The sequence below is a fragment of the Podarcis cretensis genome (genome assembly GCF_951804945.1).
Source record: "Podarcis cretensis genome assembly, chromosome: 12".
NCBI lineage: Eukaryota > Metazoa > Chordata > Lepidosauria > Squamata > Lacertidae > Podarcis > Podarcis cretensis.
The window spans coordinates 27,292,853-27,320,793 of record NC_137181.1 but is presented as its reverse complement, the minus strand read 5'-3'; the positions used below and the strand labels follow the sequence as shown (position 1 = coordinate 27,320,793).

General features: G+C 40.4%; 1 protein-coding gene and 1 long non-coding RNA gene across 9 annotated transcripts in view; one reads left to right on the top strand and one right to left on the bottom strand.

Moving 5' to 3' along the window:
• LOC307200051 overlaps positions 1-27,941 on the top strand; it is a 162,419-nt gene that overhangs the window by 91,156 nt on the left and 43,322 nt on the right. The window lies entirely within an intron of this gene.
• The window catches only part of CDK14 (cyclin dependent kinase 14), a 233,697-nt gene continuing 216,577 nt past the window's right edge, over positions 10,822-27,941 (bottom strand). For 4 of the 5 annotated variants that reach the window (XM_079948351.1, XM_079948354.1, XM_079948353.1 and 1 more), the window contains one exon: positions 10,822-15,220. The gene's annotated coding sequence lies outside the window, so the exon portion shown is untranslated. Of the gene's footprint in view, positions 15,221-26,683; positions 26,880-27,941 lie in introns of those variants that run through there. The other variant, XM_079948352.1, reaches the window with a different exon arrangement.

Sequence of the window (27,941 nt, the reverse complement as noted above, 5' to 3'; positions counted from 1 at the left end):
TTTTTCTTTATATTATTATTACTTTGTTCTGAGCAGAAACAACTTGGGCTCAAAAGGTAAAATTCATTGACTGTAGATTTTACTAAATGCGAGTTTAGTCGTGCAAGCAAAGAGAAGCGGAGAGTGTACTAAATATGACTACGTTTTACAATCCCTTTCTTCCCTCTTCTCCTTCTTCTACATTCCTCCCTCCCCCCTCCTTTTTTTTGATAAGCACTTAAGAGAAGCCCATTCACTGGAAGCTGCCAATTCTTTTATTTACAATAAGAACAGATTGGGGAGACTAGAGAAAATGTGTGTGGCAAATTAGGGTGAACTCAGTGGCCTGAATTTTAAATGTGAGGGAGGAAATATATATGAAGGGATCTTTCCATGCACTCCTCCCCTCCCCCCACCTTTTCTTTCTGAAACTGTCCTAAAGCCATTATCATAGTTGAATACTTTGCATAATGGAAAACACAGTCACCTCAGATCTTCTTTTGCATGACAAACTCTTGATTAGAAAAATAATAGAATGGAAATGGAATTGGTGTTTACTATGGATGGCTGGAGAAAAGAACCCAGCATTAAAAGCAACAAGGGCAAGAGAGAAGGAGAAAACGCTCGACATCCCGGCGTATGATACAGACAGATGACTGAGTCTTTTCACAACAATATAAGCTTGTTTATAGTCAGGCCCTGGAGGCTGAGAAAAGTAGGGAAATTGATTTTAAAACAAATAAATAAATAAATCCTACAATGAGAATTCTTTACCCTTAAAAACGGAACAGAAACTTTTATTCATAGATCAAAATGTATGACTCTCCCTATCTGGAGAGAAAAACAATTCATGAACCGCATTTTAAGTGTACTGACAATGAACCAGAAAAGAAGAGAGTAGCGTTTAGTGAATTAGACCAGTTGCCCATTTAGCCCCATACTGCCTAAGTGGGTGAGTAGCAGCCATGCTACATACAACTCAGCACCTTGGACAGATACCCTTTCTAGCTCAACTACATCCCATCTCAAGGTAGTTCCATACAGTTCTGGTAGTCCGGCATGGGCACCCTTTTTTTCCTGTCAAGGACCAAATGCCAATTGTGGGCAGGGCTGAAGCCAGTTATGGGTGGGTGGGGACTCATCTCTCTGTGTTTCTGATGCCTACTCCTTTCTTCTTCTCTTTTAACATCTTTCTCTACAACCAGCAGCTTGCTGAAGGATGGATGGCCGGTTCATCTTCTAAGCTGCTTAATCATAGAGAGCACTTGAATTTGGTCTGAGGGCAACAGAACGTTAGGCTGTGGCCCACACAAATAGCTGATAAATTCACATGGCATTGGGGGTGGCAGCAAAGGGTTCTGTGCGGCAGGGATGGGGAATAGGTGCCCCCCAAATGTTTTTGGACTCTGTCAGCCACAGTCAGCATGCCAGAGATGAGGGTAGTTGCAATCCAACAACATCTGGAGGGCCACAGATTCCCTATTCCTGCTGCACAAGCAATGCACACTTAAAGGTAATGTGTAAGTCTTCCTGTCAACCTTTGCACCAACAGGACTAAGTATTCTTCTGCAGTGAAAGTGTAGAAACCCATGATGGTCCATGGCATGTGGGTGGAGGAATCAGAATTCTATAGTAGGACAATACCTTTCTTTGATATCAACCCAAGTGTCACAGGATAGATAGGACTGTGGTACATATATAAATTACGTTTTTTAAATGCTCTTTATTGCTTTTATTAAGTCTTACAACTATTTCATTTGTTGTTAAAAAGAAAATTAAAAAAGGAAAAAGGAAAAAATCCCGAGAAAGACCAATACATGATAAAAAGATTCAACATCATATGTCGCCGATATATTAAATCACCTTCTACTCTTTGAATGTGACTTCCATCCACCTCACTGTGGATCCTTTCTTCCTTTTCTAACTGTGTCCTTTTTCACCTTACAATTCATCAGTATTGGGTACATGCATAAATTACAATGCATCAGGTGAACCCACTGCTGGGGACTAGCTCTGGAGACCTGGCAGCTGCCTTAGGGTACCGGGTGCTGGGCCTGGATGTTTGTCTTGGCTACAAATCCTGAAGGACCCCTGCACCACGACCATCTTGCCTTGTGGCACTGCTGTTTGTGGCAAGAGTGACACTTGAGCCCCAAGCCACAGGTTGTCCAACTGGAGGCAAGGCTACCAGACACAGCAGGGCTGCTGGAGAAAGCAGTCATAAATTAGCGGTTGGGAGAGAAAGGCAAGACTGAGCCAGAAGCTGCTGAGCTGGACCCATCCTTGGTGCACCTGATGGCTGGGTCTGCAGCATTAGTTTTTGCTTTGTTTTGAAAGAAGGATAACAAAGTCAGCCACGGCACCTTCAGCAAACACAGCTGACATGTTTGAGTCTCTAGACTTTTTCTTCCTCACAAGCAAGCTGATAAGAGATGCTTTTTAGCTGGCTTTTTCTCCTCCTTCTCCTCCTCCTCCCCCTCCTTTTTCTTTTGCCTCTACTCTGTCTGACCCAGGAAAAACAAACAAACAACAAAACAAAATCCCATAAGAAAGGGCAAGAAGTTCTGAGATCTGCTACATGGTTATTGTTACTAGGGAAACGACTTCCTTCGCAGTCTTGTGTTCAGCGGCTCTGGCTGACTTCTCTCCCCCTCCTCAGTGTCAGGCAACAATGCAAAGAGAGTGGCACAAAGGGAGAGGCAGATCCATATGGCCTATGTATTTCCATACATGTGTCAGCCCCACTTTCAAGAGCTGCAATGTTGCCCTTTTATAAAGCGAGCTTAATTATATTTAATAAACTCGAAGACTGTGTGAGGCAGAGCAGTGAAGAAGTCTCCATCCCATATGCCTTTAATGCCATAATTTTTCAGTTTGGTGGGGGAAGGAAGAATGTGCGGTATATAAGCTCCAGGTTTGATTACTGTAATGAGCTTTAAATGGGGTTGCCTTTGAAGGCAGTTTGGAAACTGTATCTGACGCAGAAGGGCAAGTGGCCAGATTGATGACTGAAACCACAGACCAGATCATGTAGCACCTATCCTGGCCTGGCTGCCTATACATTTTGAGACCCCAGTACTTGACAGAACACTTCTGCCACCATGACCCTGGTTACAACCTTAGGTCAACCCCTGAAGCCCACTTCCAGGTGCCTTTCCAAGGGTGGTTCAGAGAGTGGTGACAAAGGGCCTTTTCAGTAGTGGCCCCCTATATGTGAAAAGCTTTTCAGCACTTGGTAGCGACATTCCTCTCCCCCCAAGGACCTGATGAGATATGGGAGTTGCTTTCTGCCTGCCTTAGTTGATTATCCCTGATACTTTTTATCCAGTAGCATAGCATGCTGTGACTATGGTATCATTTTATATTGTTGTCTTGTATGGATTTTTTGTGTAATTTAATCTACTGCACAATGCCTTGAGTCTTTTTAAAAATAGGTGCCTACGAATTTTAATGGACTTAAACTGCAGCAAAACCGTATCTTCAGGGAGAGTGGCATATACCTAGATGCGCAGAGTGAGCAGGAGCTCCAGGAAGCACCTCCTGCGGCTCCCCCCCTTAAGCTGCAATTGTCTAAAGAGAGCAAGGGCCAAGCCACCTGCTTTGCCTGCGCTTTGAGACATGCCGTCTTATAGCAAGTGAGAGAAGCAGATGTCACTCCACGTCCACCCCCTCAAATGAATTCACATTTCCACCAGAAAAGAGACCTAGGTGCACTATAAGAGGAACTTTCCTGACAATAGGTAGCATCCACAAATTCTACAGGAAAAATGTCATGTCTGTTGCTAAGAAGAATGAACAGTGGGACATTGGGGTTAGAGGCCAGGGTAATTGAAATTTGACCTGTGCAACCATTGCTGTAAATCATGGCTCTTAAGGTTTACTGTAAGCACATATGGCCAAACTGAACAAGTAAATAAACTGGCGAGTAAATATTAGCAGAAACACATTTTTTGGCAGCTGGTTCAAATATGCATGTGCAAGCCAAACATACAGCCAAACAAGGAAGTGTCATTGCCATGCTACAAATAAACAAACAAATCAAAATGTGGGGAATCTTTGACCCTTCAGATATTTCTGAACTATGACTTCCATCGTCCCTGGCTATTGGCCTTGCTAGCTGGGACAGATGGGAAATGTAGGTTATCAGCATCAGGAGAGCCAAAGGTACCTCACCCCTGAAATATATGAAAGAGCTCAAGAGACAACTGTTTCAGTTTTCTAGTGTGGAATGATACTGGCATGTTTATAGATCCCTCTGTTCCTTTCTTCCATCCCAGGTGGACAGTCTCCTGGGAAAACAGAATCCCCTCCACAATGAAACACAGGGATGCATCTGGACAATAAGTTAGATTAAATTAGTTCCCCCTGCATCAGTTGGGTTTCAAGTTAACAAGCAAATCAGGGCTAAGTGAAGCCTGAGTGATAACAGTGAGAACTAAGTTAAACTAACTAGGAGCACAGGAAGGAACATTGGCAAGCTGCCTTATACTGAATTAGACCATTGTCTACCTAGCTCAGTATTGCCTGCACTGGTTGGCAGCAGCTGTCCAGGATTTCAGACTGTGCTCTCACCCAGCCTTACCTAGAGATGCCAGAGATTGAATTTAGGACCTTCTGTGAGCAAAGCACATGCTCTACCAATGAGCTATGGCTCTTCCCCATAAACATCATCTAAAACTGAGCCTGGATCTAGTCCCAAGTTTCCATTTTGGCTTTCAAGTTATGCATTTCTGGATCCAAACCCAAGCTACCTTTTAGATTAGAAGCATTTACATGTAATAGTAGAGTCAACAGCAATAGTTCATTTTACAAAAATAAATAAATCACAAACTGCTTAATATAACCAGTTTCCAAGCCATGTACAAATTTTTAAAAACGAAATATATCCAGTAAAGTAAAAGATAACACAGGGTGATATTCAATGTTAGTCACACTTATAGAGTAGACCCATTGAGCCAGCCTTGCTGGCAGAAGACCCACACAGACTTTTTGCTTTTGCCAGTGGAGCTCCCCCACTTCCTCTTGTGCACACATTCTTCCCCCAAAATAGGCTCTAGGAGATTCAGGAAGAACCCCCAGAAGAATGCAAGGGGGAGGAGGGAGGAATCATTCGGTTCAGCAAATTGAAAAGCTTGTGCAGACAGAATGATTGGAAGAGTGCAGTGTTGAATAGCACCCATTGAAATCAATGTACCTTAATTCTACAGCTTTCAATGGTTTGTTTTGAGTATCATTAAAGTTGGATATCACCCATGCTTCACAACTCTGTACTGACCAACAAAATAATGCAAATATGAATAATTTCATTCATATTTATAATCTGAATTGTCATGCTCTCTGATGCTGTCCTTGTCTGGGTCAGAGCATACTATTTTATATGTACATGAGGCTAACCCTGGGAAATGCTTGCTACTGTTAAAAGAAACACTTCAATATATGAACAACTTCTCAAGGGATGCAAGTCAACAGACTTTGCATCCCTCCAAACTAAAACAATTGGCCTCTCAGGATTGTAGATATTAGCATCTCAATTTAGAAGTAAATTTTCTCAAGCAGATACATTATTGGTCTGTGGGGAAGCTTTTAAAAGATGACTTAGGATGTTATTTTGAATTCTGAGTTTATATTATACCCTACCTTACCTTGGTGAGCAACAAAGCAAAAAAAAAAAAAAAAGAGTGTGAACCTCAAACTACCGGTAAGTGACATATTAAAATATGCGTCTGTAAATATCAATGTCAGTCAACACTACCACTTTTCAATAAATATACAGTGGTACCTCGGGTTACATACGCTTCAGGTTACAGACTCCGCTAACCCAGAAATATTACCTCGGGTTAAGAACTTTGCTTCAGGATGAGAACAGAAATCGTGCTCTGGCCGCGCAGCAGCAGCAGGAGGCCCCATTAGCTAAAGTGGTGCTTCAGGTTAAGAACAGTTTCAGGTTAAGAACGGACCTCCGGAACGAATTAAGTACTTAACCTGAGGTACCACTGCATTAAATTTGCAGTGCAAAATGAGGAGAAACAAACACTATATAATAACTATCCAAAGAGCATAATCACTGTGTGTCAGCACAATATAAAAGCCTTTTAAAAAATAGCTAAAAAGGCTGTTTTATAAATTATCAGACTTACCAAAGCCAAATAAACATGTACGTATACACCCACCCACACCCCTTGTGCTAAAGACTGGTAACCCAGGACTGCCATTGCACACATTAAAACAAACCTGGTACATTTGCTTTTTAATAGTAATTTAGTATTGGGGGTCTATTCCATTCTTGTGAGCAAAATATTGAGGGTGAGCTTGATGGAGTGCAAAGTATCAATGGTCCCTTGTTGTGACAGCTGTAAACTATGTCTGGTGTAGGAGGCAGTATGCCTCTGAATATCAGTTGCTCAAAATCACAAGAGGGGAGAGTGTTATTCCACTCGGGTTGTGCTTATGCCAGGTCCCACTGGCACCTGGTTGGGTTGTCGGGCATAGGATGCTGGGCTGGAGGGCCCTTGTGTCTTACCCAACAGGGCTCTTATGTTTTTATAAGACTGAGAATGAAATCAAAGATGTGTGTTTGGGAGAAAGCTATTGATTTCTCCTTCGCAGATGTAAATCAGTATTTTTGTTTTAATGTGGTGCTGCCTTCTGTTGCTGCATGGCTCCAGAGGCGTACCTAGGCTCCCTTGGCAAGGAGACCATGGCAAGGAGACCATGGACCAGAAACTTTGCTTTTCGTTGCCTTTTGCACTCCACCAGAAGTGTACCTAGACTCTTCCTTCCCTCTGAGCTCTGCTGGGCACTCGGCTCAATCTTCTGATAGGGCTGGTGGCCTTCTAGGGAGGAGGCCCCACAGGGCTACTGCAACAGCTCATACCAGTGACTGGATTCCTTCACTGAGGCACCCAGAGAAATCTGTGCACCTCGCCTGGCAACCCAGGCAGCGGAGGGGCAGCCCCAGATGGGCTGGCTGGCGCCTAGACACTCTGAGCCAGGGCAGCAGTGACAATTTTTGCACCCACACCCCAGGCCTTGTCAGGAGCCAATTTGGTCCAACCCTATGTGTGCCCTTGCATGATGCTACATTAAAGAAGCACTGAATTCTACCAGAAGATTGAAAGAAAGAATGAATGAGGAACACACTGGGAGTGGGCCTAATTCCTTCTGGCTTGTATCCAGTGGTAGCTGTACTCAGTGTAGACCTACTGAAAAGACTAAATTAATTCAATTGATTTTCAATAGGTCTGCTGTGAGTAGAAACATAGTTGTATACTGGGTATAGTTGGATAGGACTGAACCGATCCATCAGAACTCCTCTTATGTTCTATATTATTGCTCCTGGAACTTCTCACCTTTTGGGGGAAGTGGAGTGCGCACGCGCGCGCACACACACACACACAATATCCCTCCCAACCACAACAGTTCTGCATTTTTGTTTCCATAGTATTTGATATTCAAGCAGTTGAGTAACTATAGACTTGGATAACTCAACTAGTGCATTATAATAGTTTTTTGTCCCAGTATCTCCATGCTAATTGATCTTGTACCCTTTAACATTTCTTACTTTCCTCAGCTGCAAACTTTGTGTTTCTTTCTCAAAGATGAATTTCCTCCTACCCTTCCTTTCCTTCAACTTACTGCTGTCTCTCTGAGCTGCCATCATTCCTATTCCTCTCTCTCTCTCTCTCTCTCTGACATCAAATCTTTCTCCCCTGCCCTTATATTTCCCAAGGGTTCTCAGCAGGAAATGCAAGACAGCAGGCAGCTCCCAAATGTCCAACTGGGCATCAGCAGTTGTCTCTCTTGGTGCTGTTAGAATGCACAGCTTGTTCGCACACTATTGATGCAAGACAGTCTAGATTCTGAAGTAGTGTGTGTTTTGTGAGATAATTCCCAGCTTGGAAGCACAGTCTTGGTTGTGGAAAAACATTCTAAGAATTGCTGCCTTTAGGCCTCCAAGCCAGAATGGTTTGTTCCAAGATCAAAATACTGATAGCGATGTAGCACCTTCTCTTTGCAGAATTTCCAGAAAAGAAAAAGTACAAAAGTAGATGTTGCCAAAAAGAGAACAAAATTTCAGTCCTGCCCCCCACTAAAATCAAATCAGTTCTCTTGCAATGCATCCCCTAAGCTATTATTTATGGTTTGAATGTGTGCCAGTTACCTCAGCAATGAAGTAGCATAAAATGTCACAAGAACTAGGAAGTTGTGTTAACTGGAAAAGACAAAGTGCCGAAGAAATACAGAAAGTGCATATTGTTTATTATGGCATGTATTTTTGTGCTTTTATATTGCAAACTGCCCTGTGATCCTCAGATGAAGAATGGTATAGAAACCTAATAAATAATAATAATCCTCCATAGATTATTTGGTATCCATCTCCCACCATCCCTGACCATTGATCATGCCGTCTGGGGCTGATGGAGATGGGAGTCCCAACATCTGGAGGACTGCATGTTCTCCAACGCTGCTTTAGGCAAACAAGACAGCTTTTGAACTGGGCTCCAGTCTTGGTCTTATCAAAAGGTGCTGTCAGGAGCAGGTGCTAGGAGCAGGTCAGCAGTAACTCACATGGCTTCAGTGAAGTTAACTCTTTATTCAAAGAAACAAGACAACTCAGGAGGCCAGACCTAGTGAGCACAAGCAACTCTTCCCAGTAGAATTTGCCTCTATGAGACACTTGTGAGGATTGAAGGTTCCCGCCTTTCCACCACTTGCAAAGCCCCATCCTCCCCCAGTTCCTTCCCAAGCAATCTGAGGCTTCATCATCTTGCCTGCTTTTGCTCTGTCCTCATCATACCTCTTCAGGTTCTGGGAGACCACAGGGGAGGGGAGCTGGTCACAGCAGGAGGGGGAGACAGTTTGGCTTCCTCATCAGCCTAACACGTTGCTGTTTCTTGGCCACCACTCCTCTCCAGCCTCCTCTTCTGCCTCTGGTTCTGGACTGCTCTCTGCCACAGGCTCTTCCTGCTCACTAAACCCCGTTACCTCTTCAGCTTCCAACAACTTCTCCCAGTCTTCTCCATCTTCTCCCTCTGACCACTCATTATCATCCCTCCACCAATCCCCTGCCTCTGAGCCTCCTTCCCTTGGAGATTCCCACCACCCTTCTGCATCCAGACAATCCATGACAGGTTTGAGTTCTCTGCTCAAACCCCACAAAGGTAACAAAAAAATTAATTTCAATAAATGGCAACCGTATGTGACATTATTTACTATTTTGCCTCCAGCTTTACCCCTCTTTAGAAGCCACCCAGCAAGCTCAGGGTATAATAATGCTTTCACTGATAAGAAGAGAAATTTGACCCATTCCAGTCTTGAGGAAGTGACATCTCTGATCATGAAATGTGCTTTGGTTGGCTAGAGGTCGAATTATTTTTACAACCACTTCATAAGCATTTGCTGCCATTAAAATGGCCACGTATAGATACAAGTGTGTGTGCCTGGAGGCACAGTTCTTCAGTTCATTCTGTGACCATCAGGTGGATGGGCAAAGAGATAGCCAGTTTTGAGCATGCTAATTGTTCTCACTCCACAAGGCCTTGAAAGTAGGGAATAAGGTAATCCACTGCTAAGTTGTTTCTCTTCATGTTAGTATTTGTCACTGGGACAGGGGGGAAAAGGAGAAATTTCCTAAGCTTGATGTGTTCGGTCTGGCCATCAGTGGTTAAGAAGATAGTGTCCAGCACAAGCAGAGCTTTATTTTACCTAGCAGGAGCAAAGTTTGGACAATGTGGAGAAAGATCTCTTTCCTGTCAGTGTTTTGTGGCCCTGGCTACTGGCCGAGGAGAAAGCTTTTCATTCTGAAATATGCTGCTGTTCCCACCGTCTGTAGAGACAGGAATATTAGCACTGTGAATTAATCACAAATTCATCTCTCTCTAACTCTCTGGAAATAGAACAGAGCTTAGCAATTGTGTGCTCTACTTGTTCAGCAAGCACCACTGGAAGGAACAACCGTGGAACCGTTAGTGTGCTCTTAGCTATTGTGCTTGACACTCTCAGCATGATTCACTGCAGACAATATATACGACTATTCACAAGGGGAATGAACAGTAAATACTAGGCCCTGGATTTTTTTTTTTTAATAATAAAAAGTCTTGTCAGTAGTTTCCTGATTTGTATCCTTTATCCTCCTCGCTCTTGTGCAGTATAAGCTTCTCAAAGCTAATGCCCATAACACCACCCCCCACTGGTAGCAGCGGGCTGTTCTGCTGCTGTAGGGTTCACACTGCTATGATTTACAATGGCGGCCATTATTCTGAAAAGCTGTGCATTAACCTAGTGGCACAGGGTTGCTCAAACACCTTCCCTCTGGTTTTACTTTCCTCTGGGGAGCAGTAGCTATTACAGCAAAAGCTTTCTTGGTGGTAACAGCCAGGCTGAACTTGGCAAGAGGTACAGCTAAGAAGCAACTTGAAATATGAGCTATATCCACATAACCAAATTATATTGTTTTGAAGAGTGTTAGTGGTTCCCCGCCCCCCAATGGTGGTACTTTGATCCTGTGTAGAAAGAAGGTTGCCTTAAGCACAGCCTCTGAATTTGTATTTTTGTCCTGTATCTTGAACGAAATATAACCACAGGGTAATGAACAAACAGGACATTTCTTGTTAATTCAAGATCTCATTGCCACCATCAGTTTAAACCCAGAGGGAATGAACAAATGACAATATTGTGCTGCAATTTGTTCTCAAAAAGTAAATTTATCAATAAAGCCAGTGGAAGCAATTCAAACCCCTTAAACTAAAAGCTCTCCTTTCCCATTCTCATATGTTCTCCATACATTTTTAAATTTTTTGAATTGTGGTACTAATTGTACATAAAACTACCAAGAAGCATAGAAATCCTTTGATACTTTATTCAATATAATATTACATGAAAACAGTCAACACCTGACGAACCATTACATCTTTCATAATACAGACAAATTACACATTGAAAACAAACAATGTAACATTTACTTAACCATACTGCTTACTAAGCTGTCATTCTAAATTGTGTGGCTATATGTATGTATACATATTTAATATTAACATTGTTTGAGTACCAAACCCCTGTTAAAAAGAGCACTTTTGTGCCTTATATAAAGAGCCCCAGCAAGGGAAGATTTTGAATATAGTACTGCAGAAGGGCAGTTTTCTGGGATTAGGGAATTTCTTAGTGCATCCTTTGTTTTTGCTTTTGAGAATATTGCAAGGCAACAACAAATATAATTACCTCCACACCTTTATGTCAAGAGAGAAGGTTTAGTTATGGCCAATAACAGAACATCTATTTATATGGCATCTATATTCAGTGCCAGTCTGTACAGTCTAAATGCCATTTATCCTATTAGGTTATAAAAACAATAATAAGGTTTTGTATGGAGCACACAGTTCGTAGTCCATTGTGCACACACATTAAAGATCACACTTAGGGTCTGTTGCCCTCACCACTGAGAGATGTGAGGATTTTTCCAAACCAGAATAAATAGGAAATGTCTATGTAAAGCTCTTCCAAATGTTGAAAGGAAGACTTGAACCCCAAAGTTTAATTGTGCATTAAAATTTCTACTGCTACTTAACCACTTTATTCCTAAGATAACCCCAAGGGTACCATATAGGTAAGTAATGCCTATACTACTCCACTGTTTAGGTGTTCTGCATGTTTGGTAGGGTTCCTCTGAGAAGAAAAATCAACATTACAGCAAACTCTTATTGTTGACTGCAAGCTGAAGCTCTTCACAGCTTCAGAACTGTGAGTCTCCTCTCCTCATTGGTAAGCCCACTAAAACAAGAAGGGGTGCAGTTCAGGAGTACTGTAAGGAAAAGGAAAGCTGTCGCATTTCTAATACCAATCACATAGGCCCAATCTATGTTATCAAAACAGCACGGTTGTGGCTCTACCCACCTCTGGTCCTCTATTGCTAGTTCTCTGGCTATGCATTTGAAGCACAGAATCATGCAGAATAGTTGGATCCTGTAGGTAGACTTTACATCTACCCATGTGATAAAGCTCATTCAACTGTTACTGCAAAAGTACGGGATTCAATTATGGGAAAGCAACAACCTCCATTTCAGCAACATACGAATCAGCCCACAATTGTTATATACATGGGGAAATGAGAATAAGAATTGTTTCTTTTCAAGTAGCTGAAAGGAGGGCTGGAACTGTATCAAGTTTTGGCTTTTGTTGCAATCTTGCAAAGCTCAGAGTGGCTTCATAACACAGGGGAAACAGTGCAAGGGACTTTGGAGTGCCCAGAGCGCAAGATTCCCATCTCCTGCTGCAGTCAAGGGCACAATGTTCAGATGCAGAGAAAGCTTGCACAGCTGATGGTGGAGGTAGATGTAACATTTAAAAACCTGTGTTATGTAGTGTTCAAAGCTCTCCAGGATTGCCTTAAACCTCCAGAATAAAGTTCTGGAAATTAGCGGTTTTGCCTGAGTGGCCCTTAAGAGAATCATTAGAGGGGGAAAATGGCGTAGAGGGAGTTATGAACCAAATTATCTAGCCTTCGGACTTGGCAGAAAAATATAGAACATTGGAATATATTTTGGGGTTGGAGTATGCTCTAAAAAGGGGCATGGTTTTATAATTACTACTCTCTTTGTTGAGGACTTGCATGGGTTAACTATACTGCACTGGATTTTTCTCTTGGCCAGCCTGATGATGTGGATACAGCAGATCATACTGCACAATTTCAGCCCATCACACAACCCTTATATGTATTCCTCTTACACTGCAGTGACAATTAACCCCCCACCCCAATACAACTATAAAGTTCAAGCTGGTTTAAAATTTAGTTGCTTGAAGTACATGGAATTCTGTTGGAATCTCAGCACCTTGAACAAAAAAGAAGCTAAATATAGGGTCTCTGCCAAAACTGTTGTTCTCATGCATGCTTTTGGAATGATTTGTATGAAGGGATATAAGTGGAAAATAACACTGGTTTTGAAAAGCCAGATTATAACAGGAATATCTAGGAATGACGTAGTATTCTGACCACAAATCCTTCTTGGCGAATGTGTGGATTTTCAGTTTTCACGCAGTGTTTTTATGTATGTAATCCTCCATGGGAAATCACTCCAAAAACATGTAATTGGAGTGAGTGGGGCTGGCTCTCAGACTTCGATAGCTGATAACTAAATATTATAGGCCAATATGTTCAGTTGCATTAATGGCTATTTTAAATAGAGGAAGCACTGAAAGCATACATACGCACATTCACAAAACGTAAGCAGAAGCTCTGAGCTTTTGATTAATTGAGGACAGTAAGGTGCTAGGCATTTAAACCACAGATGAGCGCTCTTCAGTAGAATTCCTCTCTACATCACACCATCAGATGCCTCAACAAGGAGTGTAATTGCCTCCCTCACTCCTTAAGCTGCCAAAGCAAGAGATTTACATCTAAAGATCTACCCTCATTTTCCTAATTGAACCTTTGTTACATTCTCAAAGATTCCTCACATTTTTGCAAGCACAGATACTTTTTTTTAAAAAAAGAAACCCTCATCTTGAAACATCCAACTAAATATGACCTAACTTGGAAAAGGAGATTACGTACAAAAGGTTGAATACGAAAATCAAAGCAAGTCATAGTTAAGGCATCTGTATTATGTTCAAAGTGTTCTATTATATTTTGTGATTATTTGTTTCCACAGATACAGAAACAAAGTTTGAGATATTTAGGGTTTGAGTTTTAGTAGTAGCAATTAGGTGGTATTTAGGAGGTGCATATTTTAATTATTGTATAACTACTGGAATCAATATCACAGAATAATATTTACCACTGTTGCCTTTTGCTAAAAACAAGTCCTCTGCAAAATCAATAATTTGCCAACTCCAAACAATATCAAGACATCAGTTTACAAAATGAAAGTACAGAATGGGTCCTATATCCCTGTTTTCTCCTTTTTTTCTAACATAGCATTAGATGCTACAATCGACGTGTTACAAAAATAGACGTGTTTTTAGGCAGCTGATTTACTAGAAAGGCAAATAAGCTTTCTTTGTTGGAATAAATGGATGAGAAATCCCCACTGTAAGCATGTCAAATTTATTTTTTTGGATTGCCCACTCCCCATCTCCTAGAATACAAGTGTTATTAATCATGTTAGGGATGGTGAATGGTAGGCAGAAACCGCTACAGCCCATAAGATTCCCATAGGCTCCATCATCCATCCTCCCTCAAAACAAGAATAGAAATCCCTTCAATTCCCAATTACTTTAATCTTTAGAAATTTGAACGATTATTGGGAAAAATCCCATTTGAAGATGCAGTAACAGAGGCATTTTCCAATCGTATCTGAACATCTTATAAAAATAACTGGAAAGATGCTTTGGTTTGGAAGAACAAATATTTGGAGTTCGGATGACTATTAAAAACTAGGCTTTTTAATGGCTCATTCAGCAACTACAGATTCTATACCATAGTGCTTATCCTAATGTAAACTCATTCCCCCCCCCAACTTCTTTATTTTCCTTTTTAGAATATATTATGAACTAAGCTACAGGAAAAAGTAAACGTGGAACCCCAAAACCCCTTTTTTCTAAATAGGTCTCAAATATTTGAAGTACTCAGTACTATATATATAGTGGAAGTCTGTTTTAAAATCTGCCAAATTATGCAACATAGGCAGAGTAACCAAACTCAGGGTGACTAAGATGCACTTATTGCCATGGTCAAAGAAAGGAACGTGATGTCCTCTAGCAGTAATAAATGGGCATAGTTGTAAGATACTGATTGTGTTACAACCAATTTGAAAGCTCTGCTTTAGCTTAAAGTATCCTTCTGACAATTTGCAAAATATGTGGAACATTTCGATGAAAACACACACTGTGGCATGCCATGACTGGCTTTTATCTACAGACATTACTGAAGAAGTGTGAACACCAAATGTGTTGTCTTAATAAGACATTGCTGGTGAAAGCATAAATATCTTCACAAGGGTTATGTGCTGCTGTGGAAAAACCAGATAAACTCAACACAAAAGGCTGCGGGGGGGGGGGGGAGAACATGCCATGTATCAGTAAGCAAAAAAGCTTAATCTTCACAGAGGTCTCTGAAATCACAAGGTATCAAAATGCGTGCAAGGTTTTAAATAAACTGAGAGGGAAGGGGAACAAGGTCTTGCCAGCATTGTTTTTCTTGTGACTGAAATCCACCACTGAGAGAGAAAGGAAGCAGGGCCATGGTGTCTTCATAGTGTTGGCTCTCTTTTTAGGTTTTGGTTCTCCTCCAGTCTGGTGATCTTAGTTCCTGTAAAAACCAACAGAAAGTACAATAAGGATCATGGCCAAGAACATAACAGTACAAAGTAACTTGTTATAATGCTTAAGTATCAGCAAACTGATTTTGGTTTAAGGTAATATAGGGTTCCCTTTTTTCAAATATTAAGCTATTCTGAAGGAAAGGCTTGAACTGTAGGCACTCTTAAATGTTTTCCTTGAATGGTGTGTACTAAAATACATTGCTTGAGCAGATCCACAGCCACCCCTTCTTCCTAAAACAACTGAACTCAGGAGCAACTGGTTGTGCAACAGAAACTGGCTGTGTTGATCGCCAGTTGGCTGACTCTTCTGAAATTACAAAGACACATCCACCTCCCTGGCCTGTAAGTGAGCCTCCCTTAATCGGCTCTAGATTTGGAGCCAGGTATGTGGGTCCACATTAGAGTGAGATGTGGGGGAGGAGAACAGAGTTCTATGAACAGTCTTGAAGCTCACTCTATAATCTTGGGCAGGCAATTTAGTCTTAAACCTAACCTACACAGGATGGCTTGTTAGAATAAAAGAGATAATATCATGTAACTCTAGGAATGGTTGGATAATGAAATAAGATGGAAGTTATAGAAGTTCTACTTCCAAGAATGAGGAATTAAAAAAAAAAATTAAAAAATTAATTAAGCTTGCACCTAATATGTAAAGAGGTATACTGTGCCTTCAAAATTTGCTCTGAAGTGAAATTGCCCTGAATCCCAGACCCCAATTTGCGTATGCAGATATGTGTCTGTGATGACTTAGTAATGGAGTTTAGATTTTACATGCTTTAGGCAAGCAGTGGGGAACTCAGATATAGGGGTTGAATGGGTCCTTCAGACCTCTCTGTCTGGCCACGCCACCTTTTCAGCCACACCTCCCACTTGCCTTGCTTTGCATTCTAATAATTTTGCCCAGCTAGAATATGTCCTAGGCTAATGGTTCACCCAGGTTTGCCTGAGACTACACACCACTGGCACGGGACTCCTGGAAGTTTGCCCAGAAGGCAATGAAGTCCTTGGGTTGGAGAAAAGGTTCTCCACTCTTGCTTTAGAGTACTATTTCCATGCACAGAAAATGCAGGGCACCTTATTAATGGGTTCTAGTGACTAATAACAGCTTCTGACAGAGATACTGGGTGACGCCACTGTGGCGATCACACAGGGTCCCCGGACGTTTAACAGTCTATTGATCCCTGTGCCACCACTGTGCTCGCTTCCCCGCTGCCACCAACCAGTTACTCTCTGGTAAAACACTGAGTCCAGTCAGTTGTTAAAAGTGAACCAAAAAAACAAGTTTATTTTACAAACATTAACAAGTTTATGGTTTCTCAGATAATATTCCTGTCAGTATCTTAACTTTAGTTTCTTTACCGGCCTATACCTTCCTAATACCTTCTGACTGATTATCTCAACTGTTTGACTGACTCCTCTTAACAAAATTTTTAGTGGGTGCTGTTGGTGCCACCTTCAGTAGAATTAATTTGTGCCTTATGAAGTACATAGAATTGAAATAGGAAGTGGGGAAGAGCTGTTTCTTAATCACTATGGGTAAACTTAATCCTTTCAAACAAGCATTTGCTGATGCTAGTGTGCAGAACTAGCAGAAAATAGAGTTGGAGACTGATTATCATATTTACTCAAATCTAATGTTCACCTTCTTTGGCCAAATTACATTGTGAAAATTAAGGTGCACATTAGATTTGATGGTGCATTATACTTGAGTAAATATGGTACTTTATTCTTATGGCGTCATTTTAAAAAATCCAACATTTTGCATTGCCAGAAGAGTGAGAAACCACTTGCCTGAGGGAGAGAATGAACCAATACAAAGTCTAGGAGACAAGACAATGGGTTTTACTCAGTGCCCAAGTGTTATAGACACAATGTCCGTTCTTACATTATAGACCAGTCCTTGGTTTCACAGCAGTATTTTTAAGCTATTTTAGAAAAGAATCCAGTTAATTTTTATTTTTTCTTCAGATCAGAAAAAATCAAAGTTTCTCTTAGAATCTTTGCAGATGGTGATATGGCCTCCGGTCACATCTTTGCTTATAACAGCAACTGCTGCAAAATCCAGTATTTGCTACCTCTGATTTCCCAAGAGCAAAGGAAGGCTTGCTTTCAGAGATCCTCAGAAATCCCTTTGACGTAGAACAACATACTGCCACAAAAATGCACTTTTAATTTGAAACGCAAAAGGTTGTGTGGGTAGGTTTGATTTCTTCACAGTATATTTACAGACAAAAATGAGCATGATTAGGCTACAACTTAAGGGCTTAAGAATCAGTACAATCATGTTTTCATCTTGTCCACAAATCCTGTGCCATATAGAGCTGCTTCTCTCATAAATCAGAGAACCATTTCTGACTTGAACAAAGAAGCCAAATAATAACTTTAAAATACTGTTGCTGCTAGTCTGAGGAGAACAGAAGTGAGAAAAAGCTTTGATTTAAAATATTAATTATAGTTCAAGGCATGGGGTAAGATATCACTATTTCCAGAATATTTGTCCCAATTAAAAAAAATACTTAGGGCATGCTAGCTTCTTTTTGCATACACACCATGACTTTTAAGGGCAGTCCAATTGGAGGTACATTCTGAGAAAAAGGATGGGGCAGGGCTCCCACAGTGTCTTAGCATGCTGAACACACTCAAGGCTCAATGCACACAGCTGGCTTGATACCACTTTAGAATACTGGTTCCTCCAATCACATGGGTTGTTTTTTTAAAAGCAAAGCGATAACGAAGAGGATGCCCTGTTTCTCTGCATGCAAAGTGCCATTCCCAATTACCGGTAAATTCCATTGATAATATTAGGCAATAGATACCACTCCCTCGAATGCATTGAACAAGCACTCTTACCTTGCTTACATTTTTACTGAAATCATCTTTTGTGAATCAAGAATAAAAAGATTTTGTTATTGACAAAACCATGTATATGGCAAACAAATTCATGCTAGTATTCTGCTACCCATGTTAATGAACTGGATCACCAATACCCATAATGCAACTTAATTCTGACCCACATGCCCTATGAACCAGATTTCTTTCTTTCTTTCTTTTTTTAAATTCAATTTTCTTAAAACCAACTGTCAGCATCATGTGATGGAAGAGATGAAAAATGAAAATGAGCAATCCTGCTGTGCAGGTGAGTGACCTGTGGGAGACAGCTCTGCCTGGTAGGATTTTTACACGTACCATCAGACACAGACCAATTGATTAGATCATCTTATTCTCGCCACCAACCAGGCTCAAGAGACTAATTAGAGAGAGTACTGCCTGCGCAGGCACCCCATTGACACCTAATTTGCTCAGCCAAAGCCTTTGGGGAGAATGTATTATCTCTGCAGCTGCACTTCATGCATTTCTGATTTGAGGCAGAAGCAAGAAGCACTTCATCACGCTTCTGAGCAAACTGAATGTAAGAAACTTTAAGTGCTAAATACAAGCAGACACAAATTAAACCTGGCCAGCCTCTCATAAATTCCCCTCCCCCTCCTGCTTATGCATATGCAACATGAATTATACCTACACCTAGATTATTCCTGTTTGTACATTTGTGTACATATATGCTTTGATACACAGCAGACTGCAAATGAATGCATTATAAACATATTGCCTTGGTTTCTCACATTTTTCTTGTTTCTGGATTTAAAAGTAAATGCTATTGTGCTCAGTAAGACAAGGAGTGTTAGCTCAACTTTGCAATTTTTCCTCAGGCCAGGATCATTGCAGGCAGCTGCCTATTAGCCAAGTTTTTCTTCGTAGCTGTAGTAACGTTAACAGTGAGGTTGAATTAATGGATGTATTAGTGATGGTAATACCCATTCTAGCTTGATTTATAGCTATAAGGAATCTGTTCCTGTGCTAAACCATGCGTGCATTTTATTGAGCTCCATTGTTTATTAGGAATTAATAGAAAGCTACTATGGACACATTTCAATTGGAGTTTAATTTTAAGCAAACAGGTTCGGGCTTACTTTTTTTCTATTCTTCCTATTCGTAAACTAAAATAGAGATAATTTGTAAGGCTCAGTTTTGAATAAAAAAAAATATACTGGGGAGAAAGTTACTAAGACTGATTATGATAGAGTTCCAGTGGGTAATAATTGAAGGAAGTGAATTATAGCTTTTCTTTTTCTTATTTTGCATGGGCACATTTGGGGAAAATTGTGATCTCTTGACTTTCCAGTTAGTAGTTAGAAGTAGCACACTGCAGTAAGCTTATTTCCTGGGGATCTCTCTCTCTCTCTCTCTCTCCCTCCCTCTCTCCCTCCCTCCCTCCCTCCCTTTCTCTGTTAGAGGGAGGAGCTGGGAGAACCGTAGCAAAGAATATTCCCCCAGCAGCAGAGGCAAAAAAGAGGGAGGCCTATAAGGAAGAAGCACCAGCTATGTCAATTCCCAAATTGAGGTTGTATTAACTATTTAGCTATTTATTACATTTATATACTATCCTTTCCTTCCAAGGATCTCAGTTAGACAGTTACACTGCTCTCTATCAGACAATTCTAGCTCTACACTGACTGATTGTGGCTCTGATTTTCAGACAGATTTGTCCAGCCCCAGGAGACAGTAGTGATTGAACCTGGAACCTACTTAATGCAGAACACGTGCTCTATCACTGTGATACAATATTTTCCTAATGAAAACCCATTATTTCCTAGGAAATAGCGGTGTAGCGTGGGTTGGGGCAAATGTTGTGCCCCCCTGGAGGACTGGGCAGCTGGGATGGAGGCACATGTGAAGTCCGCATGGAGGGTGAATGGAACCCGCCTCCAACAGGCTCCTCACCCACTGCGTCCATCCACCTGCCCACTAGACAAAAGCGCTTGCTGCTGTGCCTCAGCTGCCAGGGCTCCGTGCCTGTCATTGTGGCGCCGGATTGCGCCCCCTCAAAAATGTGTGCCTGAGGCCATAGCTCCCCTGCCCCCCACTACACCTCTGCTAGGAAAGCTGCTTAGGTAGATTTGCAAATAGTCATCGAAAGGAACCTTATACTTCTAAGTAAATATGTTTTAGAGAGGAGTATATGTGAGCATGCTCTGAATCAAGGCACATTTCATTAACAGAGGAGAAATGAAAAGGTATATACAGTGGTACCTCAGGTTAAGAACTTAATTCATTCTGGAGGTCCATTCTTAACCTGACACTGTTCTTAACCTGAAGCACCACTTTAGCTAATGGGGCCTCCTGCTGCCACCGGAGCACGATTTCTGTTCTCATCCTGAAGCAAAGTTCTTAACCTGAAGCACTATTTCTGGGTTAGCGGAGTCTGTAACCTAAAGCCTCTGTAATCTGAGGTACCACTGTAATAGATTCCTTCCTGGATATTTTAATATGCAGCCTTATATAAATGGCAATTAAAGCGTTTTTGTGTTCCACTAAGATTTTTTTATCTGGCAGACTTTTTTATTGCAGACTTTTTCCTAGTAAAAAATGAGGAACTCTAGTTTTGAAATTACACGGGATATTTAGTTTGGAGAAATAGCTCAAAAGTTGCAGAGGTAATATATTTTAGAAGTAGGGGGAAAGTACTAAAATAAAAAGCATACAATTATGTCATTTTGACATGCTCTAGTTACTAAAAAGTGCCAAAAGATTGAGACACCAGCATGCATTTGATAAGTAAAATCCCTAAACATTTACATGGACCTAGGCCTACTTTGCATAATCAATTATTTTCCACCTTAGCGCTGAATGTAGTGCATTTCAGTGTATGCTTTACCTGTTGTTCTATTATTAAAATACCCAAGTGAATTACATGCACAGAAGCTTAATGAAATAAAATCTATTAATCCTAGTTATTTACTCCTGCCTGCACTTGCCTCAATAATAAAAATGGTAATTATCAACAGGGCATTAATACAGTATTTCTTCAATAGTATGTGGCATTTTTTCAAATTTGGTCTATGCCTACATTTTCTTAATTACTCCTCCATTAGTACCTAGATTCTTCATGCTTCTCACAGAGGTTACGGTTGGGGATCTGCATCCTAACTGCATTTTTAGGGGTATTTATCATAGCTATGAACTTTTTTGTGCAACTGTGAGTGAAAAGGGAAAAAAAGTGGCTGCTCAGTTGGCGGAAGTGGGTACAAACGCCTTTTGCACCTGCCAGATAAGAGTCTATAGCCACTGTACCATCCACATCACAACCCCGTAACTCCAGGCAGGAGGAAGATAGGTCATTGAGCACAATTCAGACGGATCATTCTGAAAACCCATGTTTTCTCAAAAGTACTATTATGAATGGCAAATATACGGCAATGAAAAAACTTGGGTAGTTCTTTAAAATACAGGTGCAGAAAGGCCCTTAAGAAAGTGTTCCTCTATCCAAAGACTTGATCTACAAAGACTTGATCTACGGACAGCCCTCCTGGCATTTTACACCTTCAGAATGCAGATGGGTGAACTGCAAGTTTGAATGCTTGCTCTCCCATACAAAGAGGCCTCCCTAAACACAAACAGAACATCAAGAAGCAGGCTAGGTCTGGAATGCTACATGGACAGGGAAGATTTTAGCACTGCAAGCTAAAAAACTGAATCATTAAGTGGTGCAGTCCCAGGATGGCCACCATATGACAGCACTTACACTTACACTGGCACTGAAAAGTATGAGTCCTTAAATTATATGTACAACTATACTTTTGCTGCAAATGATCAATGGAAACTAATACTGTATATAACTCTGGATATTAGCTATTAGAGTAAGCGGAGGGCTTCATGGAATTGTTTACAGACAGGCTTTTCCAACTTTTAACGTGGCAAATGAACACAGTATGGGACTTAAGGATAAGTTGAAGGAAAATCTAAGAGAACCAGCATAGCTGGGAATGTCATAATCAAGAGTTATTTTCAAACAAGGAAAGCTTAATTCTTGTTTATTATCAATATTTGTCCACAGCCCAGGTAGCCTTTTTTGCACTTTACTGAAATATTTTTGGATTGAAAAAGGTAATACCAAATAGGAGCCAAAAATAATCATTTTCTTCTATTTTCTATCCAAAAGAAAGAATTCTTTTAAGACCAGCAATACATTTTCAATAAGACTGTAATACTGAGTTGGCAGAAGATTTTATTTTTTAAAAAAGTGAAAGGAATGCAATATGTTGGTTCCTACAGCACAAAATACTTCTTGTGGGTGGGGGAGGGGAGAGAGATTATTTTTATGACCCACTTTTTATGTTCACTTGTTACTGTGTTGTTTTATAGGATAGCTCATTGCAATTACAATAATTACGGTAAATCAAATTCCTTAAAGAAGTACTGGGCTGGGTGTTCATCAGTACTGTTTCTGGGGGACAGGAGACGGGCAGGTGTGGAGGATTCCCTGGTCCTGAATGGGGTAACTGTGCCCCTGAAGGACCAGGTGCGCAGCCTGGGAGTCATTTTGGACTCACAGCTGTCCATGGAGGCACAGGTTAAATCTGTGTCCAGGGCAGCTGTGTACCAGCTCCATCTGGTACGCAGGCTGAGACCCTATCTGCCTGCGGACTGCCTCGCCAGAGTGGTGCATGCTCTGGTTATCTCCCGCTTGGACTACTGCAATGCGCTCTACGTGGGGCTACCTTTGAAGGTGACCCAGAAACTACAACTAATCCAGAACGCAGCAGCCAGACTGGTGACTGGGAGCGGCCGCCGAGACCATATAACACCGGTCTTGAAAGACCTACATTGGCTCCCAGTACGTTTCCGAGCACAATTCAAAGTGTTGGTGCTGACCTTTAAAGCCCTAAACGGCCTCGGTCCAGTATACCTGAAGGATCGTCTCCACCCCATCGTTCTACCCGGACACTGAGGTCCAGCACCGAGGGCCTTCTGGCGGTTCCCTCACTGCGAGAAGCCAAGTTACAGGGAACCAGGCAGAGGGCCTTCTCGGTAGTGGCGCCCTCCCTGTGGAACGCCCTCCCACCAGATGTCAAAGAGAACAACAACTACCAGACTTTTAGAAGACATCTGAAGGCAGCCCAGTTTAGGGAAGCTTTTAATGTTTAATGTATCACAGTATTTTAATATTCTTTTGGAAGCCGCCCAGAGTGGCTGGGGAAACCCAGCCAGATGGGCGGGGTATAAATAATAAATTATTATTATTATTATTATTATTATTATTATTATTATTATTATTACTGGAGCCACTAACTATACACATACTATTAAATGGAATGAAAACCTCTCATGCTTAACTTTAGAGATATTATTCACTGTCAATGGAACCAAAACATAAGCTTATATAATAGGTATATAATACACTTCACAATTATCCATATACCACATGGAGCTAGAAAATCTTTGCCCACCTACACAAATGCTAGAGAAAACTAAAGAGATCAGAAAATTCTTATTGCAAAGCCTTTCAAGTGGCTTTCCAATCCTTAGTCAACGTCACTTTCAGAGATCTACACATAGCTCCTTGCTCCCATGCCATGAGCAGCTACCAACTTTGGACAGCAAACCACAATTGTTGTTTTGTGAGAGCTGCATTAAACTACTTGCTAAAGATAGCTATCGCTCTGTAAAACCCATACTCCTTTTCCCAGGAGCTGAGGGGAAACAAGAACAACATGACAGATCCTTGCTATGCAGCCTAACGCTGTTAACTTGGGATACATCATATGCATGTTATTGGGGGGAAACTTGAAGAAAGGATTCCAGAAACCTACTTTGATAGGAACTCTATAGAAATGATACTTGAAAAAATACTAGCTATGGGAAAGGGTTAGTGTGAGTCCTTTGGGTAAGCTAATGAGGTAAACTGAGAACATGAAATTATATAAACATAGATGATGACACAGTTGGTATGAGTTAAGGTAGCGGAAGCATAACCATTTATGAACAGCTGAAAGTAAGAAATAGTAAACATGTTTAGGATGAAGTGTCTTTAGTAACAACATAGCAAAAAGAACATTTAGTCAAAACAAGATAGTATCAAGAAATTTCAAAGTGTTGGAAAAACACGAGAGGGTCAGAAGTCTCCAATGAGACAAAAAGATGAGAACCAGCCAAGGTGAGGAAAAAATGACCAGTGTGAGCTGCCTGGTACGAAAAGGATTGTGATTTGTTTTGAATCATACATTAAGTTTCACTTGTGAAATCCAAATATATAATGTAAACCAATAAGCCTAGAAAAGCAAGTATATGGAAGAATTAAGGATAGAATATGAAAATGTAGTTCATTATGTCAATTGCTTTCTGTGGGCTTAAATATTTTGAGAAATATGATCTGGTCAAAACATGTATCAGATGCAAAAGAATGTAGGAACTGAAGTGGATAAAGGAAGGACACTAGAATGCTAGTTAATCCCTTGAGCAAGTCCTAAAGCCCTTATATGTAGAATATCTACAACATTGGGTTAAATGCATCAAGTGTAAACACCCAAAGACAAGAGACAGATTAAAAGGCTACATGGAAATCTGCTGGGGGTGGAGTGGGGGGCGGAATGGAGCCATGCTGTTAGAATGACATCCAGCAGTTATATCTGTGACAGGCATGGGAATGTAGTTCATTCTGATATATAACAAACTGGACATTTCTGCAGTGTATTGTAATTATTTTTTTCTTTAAATCTGCTTTGAAATTGTGTAACGTTTTAAGCTTAAAAATGACACCCTATTTCAGTACTAAGGGAAGCAGTTTTAGAAACAGTTTCTATATGTGTATTGTTAGGCTGCTAGCAATGTAAGAAGGCTCTAGAAGGCAAAGTATATGTTTGCAACAGGGGATATAACCCCAAGAGCCTTGTCAACAAGTTTCCTGTATAACTTGCACTACTCTCTAACTTGATGAAATCATTACCCCATCTACTATTAAAATCGAACAAACATAGAAAATGCAGTCTCTTGACACTGTATTGGAAAGTGGGCCCTGTGGCGTATTTCACAGTATCATCTTAAATGACTTGAATGTCTAACCAGGTATTGAAAAACATTAATGCTTGCATTTTAAATAGTTCCAAATTTAATCTCCCTAGATGCCTTAAGAAATGTATCCTGTGATCAGTAAAGATGCTATGCAACATCACAAATTGTACATGCTATTGAGCCCAAGAAGTTTGTCCATCCACTGTGCCAAACTGCACATAGCATTCATTAGGTGGCTCACTGTGCAGACACTGAAGTCCAGGCAAATTTCTGCTCCAAAATGTAAAATGCACATGTGCTATAGTATTTTGACAGTTATTTTACCAGTAATTGCTACCTTTGACTTTAATGGGGCAGGTAAACCTTAATAACCTTTGAATTGCTGCTCAGAACTTCATCAAACCAAAATTTTAAACCAATAAAAGTGTAGATTTCAGCACTTTTAAACTTACTGTAAATCCAACAATTTTCATTGGATCAGTTTGAAATTTTGTAGACCTCATCAGGTCGATCATGTAATGTCAGATTTCATGTTGATAGCTCATGAGATGCCATTATTATAAAGTATAGAATTTTAAGGCTTATAATGGTGGAAACGTTTTCACTACTCAACTAAAGAGACACTCCATGTGCCAATTTAACAGAATTGCCAGCTGGACAGAGGTAGAAAATATATTACCCATTTGCCTTAATTAAGGACATGAACACTTAACACCCTACACACAGAGAGAGGTCCCCCCACCCATTTTTTTTTTATTTTTGGAAACACATGGACAAAAAAATTAACAGCACTAAATTACAGTCTGTCAAACTGTCCAATAGAAAAAAGAGGCAACTATTTTGTAAGGTAAGGTAAGAATTTGAATAGAATATGATTTTAACCAGGAGACTTTCTTCTCCTGCTAAGAAACAAATGAATAAAAAAAGTCTTCTACTGTATTTTTATTCATTCATTCATTCATTTTAGAAAAAGCAGTACCTCATGTTGTTGAGGTACTATTGAATATTTATTGAGATAAAAAACCTCAAGCAGTTAATATCTGAGCAGACGTAATGTGAGTGGGCAACAGAATAGTGACTTCTACACAAATGGGGAAGGTATATTATATTAATACCACGACAGCTGCGCAAAAAGGCAATAGTAGCTCAGCAGGAAAACATTAGCACATAACACTGGACTCTCAATAAGAGCAAGATGAACCTGACATTCAAGTCACCATGTTTTAACACATAACAAAGGTTTTAAAGCAGTTTTCTTTTTGGTTAAAGTTGTGTTTTAATCCCCCCCCAAAAAACAACAACAACTGGAAAAAGGTTGTATTATTTGGATTAAAATTTAAAAACTGCACACAAGTTCAGTTGCTTTAGAAGTGTCTGAATCACCTCACCTACATATATGCCAGTAATGCCATAAGCCTATATTTGTGGCGCCCAATTAACTTCATTTAATAAAATTTATAAATTTCAGATTGGTTACATTTGGTGTGCAGTTTTAAGTTTATGATAATTTTCGTTATTTAAAAGTTCTTCAGGAAAACGAGCTAGCAATAGTGTGTATATATTTTTTAAGAGTCTACAACGTATCCTGCTGTTATATATTCAGTAGCTTATTTATTTTTAAAAGTAGTATCCATAGTAGTGCTTGCATGTTTATCTAAAAATCTTTACTTCAGGACAGAAATGTTCGTCTGTGAGGTTTCCTCTACACATGGCAGGCAGCTGTCAGAACCAGTGTGACGGGTTAAAGGTCAGCACAGCTGCTCTGTTGAAACGGAGGGTTCCATCAACATCTCAGAATTCCTGTCGAGTGGGAGATGGGAGACCACAGATTAGAGTACACAGGAGTGCACATATAAGGTCACTTTGTGCCTATCAAAGTGATATCAAACTGCCTAGTTGTACAATACACTTAACTGTGGTCCATGTTCAAAGAAAATAAAATGGATGTGTGGATAGCAGACCACCGTTTAACATAAAATTTCATACAATCCTTCAGATAGAAGGACCTAGATATTGTAAAGATATGTTGGCTGTGTGGGCATAGGTGGCAGGCATGCTGACTGAGCAACCGATTTCATAAAAAAGTCTAGGTTAAGTGCTAACAACATCAAATAATTCTTCATAATTCGATTATGAGGAAGAAAGAGAAAAATGTCACAGAAAAACCAGGTGCTTTGTATGCAGCAAACCTATAAATCAATACATACATGATTTGTGTTCTATGGATTTGCTTCAAAGCAGTGCTTAGTGTGTTGTTATTTAATTTTTCCAAAAAGAACTGTTAACATGCATTTGAAACCCACAGGTAAAAAAAGGTGGTTTGAGGATAGGGCAATTGGGAACAGAGAAGCAGAAGGCAGGGAAGGGTTAAGTGCTTCTTCCTAACTCCAAATCATAATATTTCAAAGTTGATTTTTCTGGGGACGATGACCTTAAAAGGTCTGTTAATGTGTGTATGTAACTGGTCTGTACATTAGACATGAGTACTTATTTTTATTTTGTGCACACAACATCTGAACAAAACACAGGTAGTAGAATCCTGTCCTCTGTCTTTGTCTGTCTCTCACAAACACACAATCACTATAATGCAACCTTCTATAATATTTCCGACAGAAGGGCCCTATGGAAGTTTTCATACTTCTATTTGTGTGAAGCACACACACAACTTGCAAGTTATGGCACTACTTCAGATAAATAGAGTAGGTGACTCAGGCACATAATTTACAAATTATGTACAGACTAGCTGAACTGTTGCAGCAAACTTGGGCAATAGTTCTGGAAGCAACAGAACAATACATCTGTCTGATACTACTATGCATAAGATTTGCAACATAATACCACCTACTGCAATGTTGTTATAAC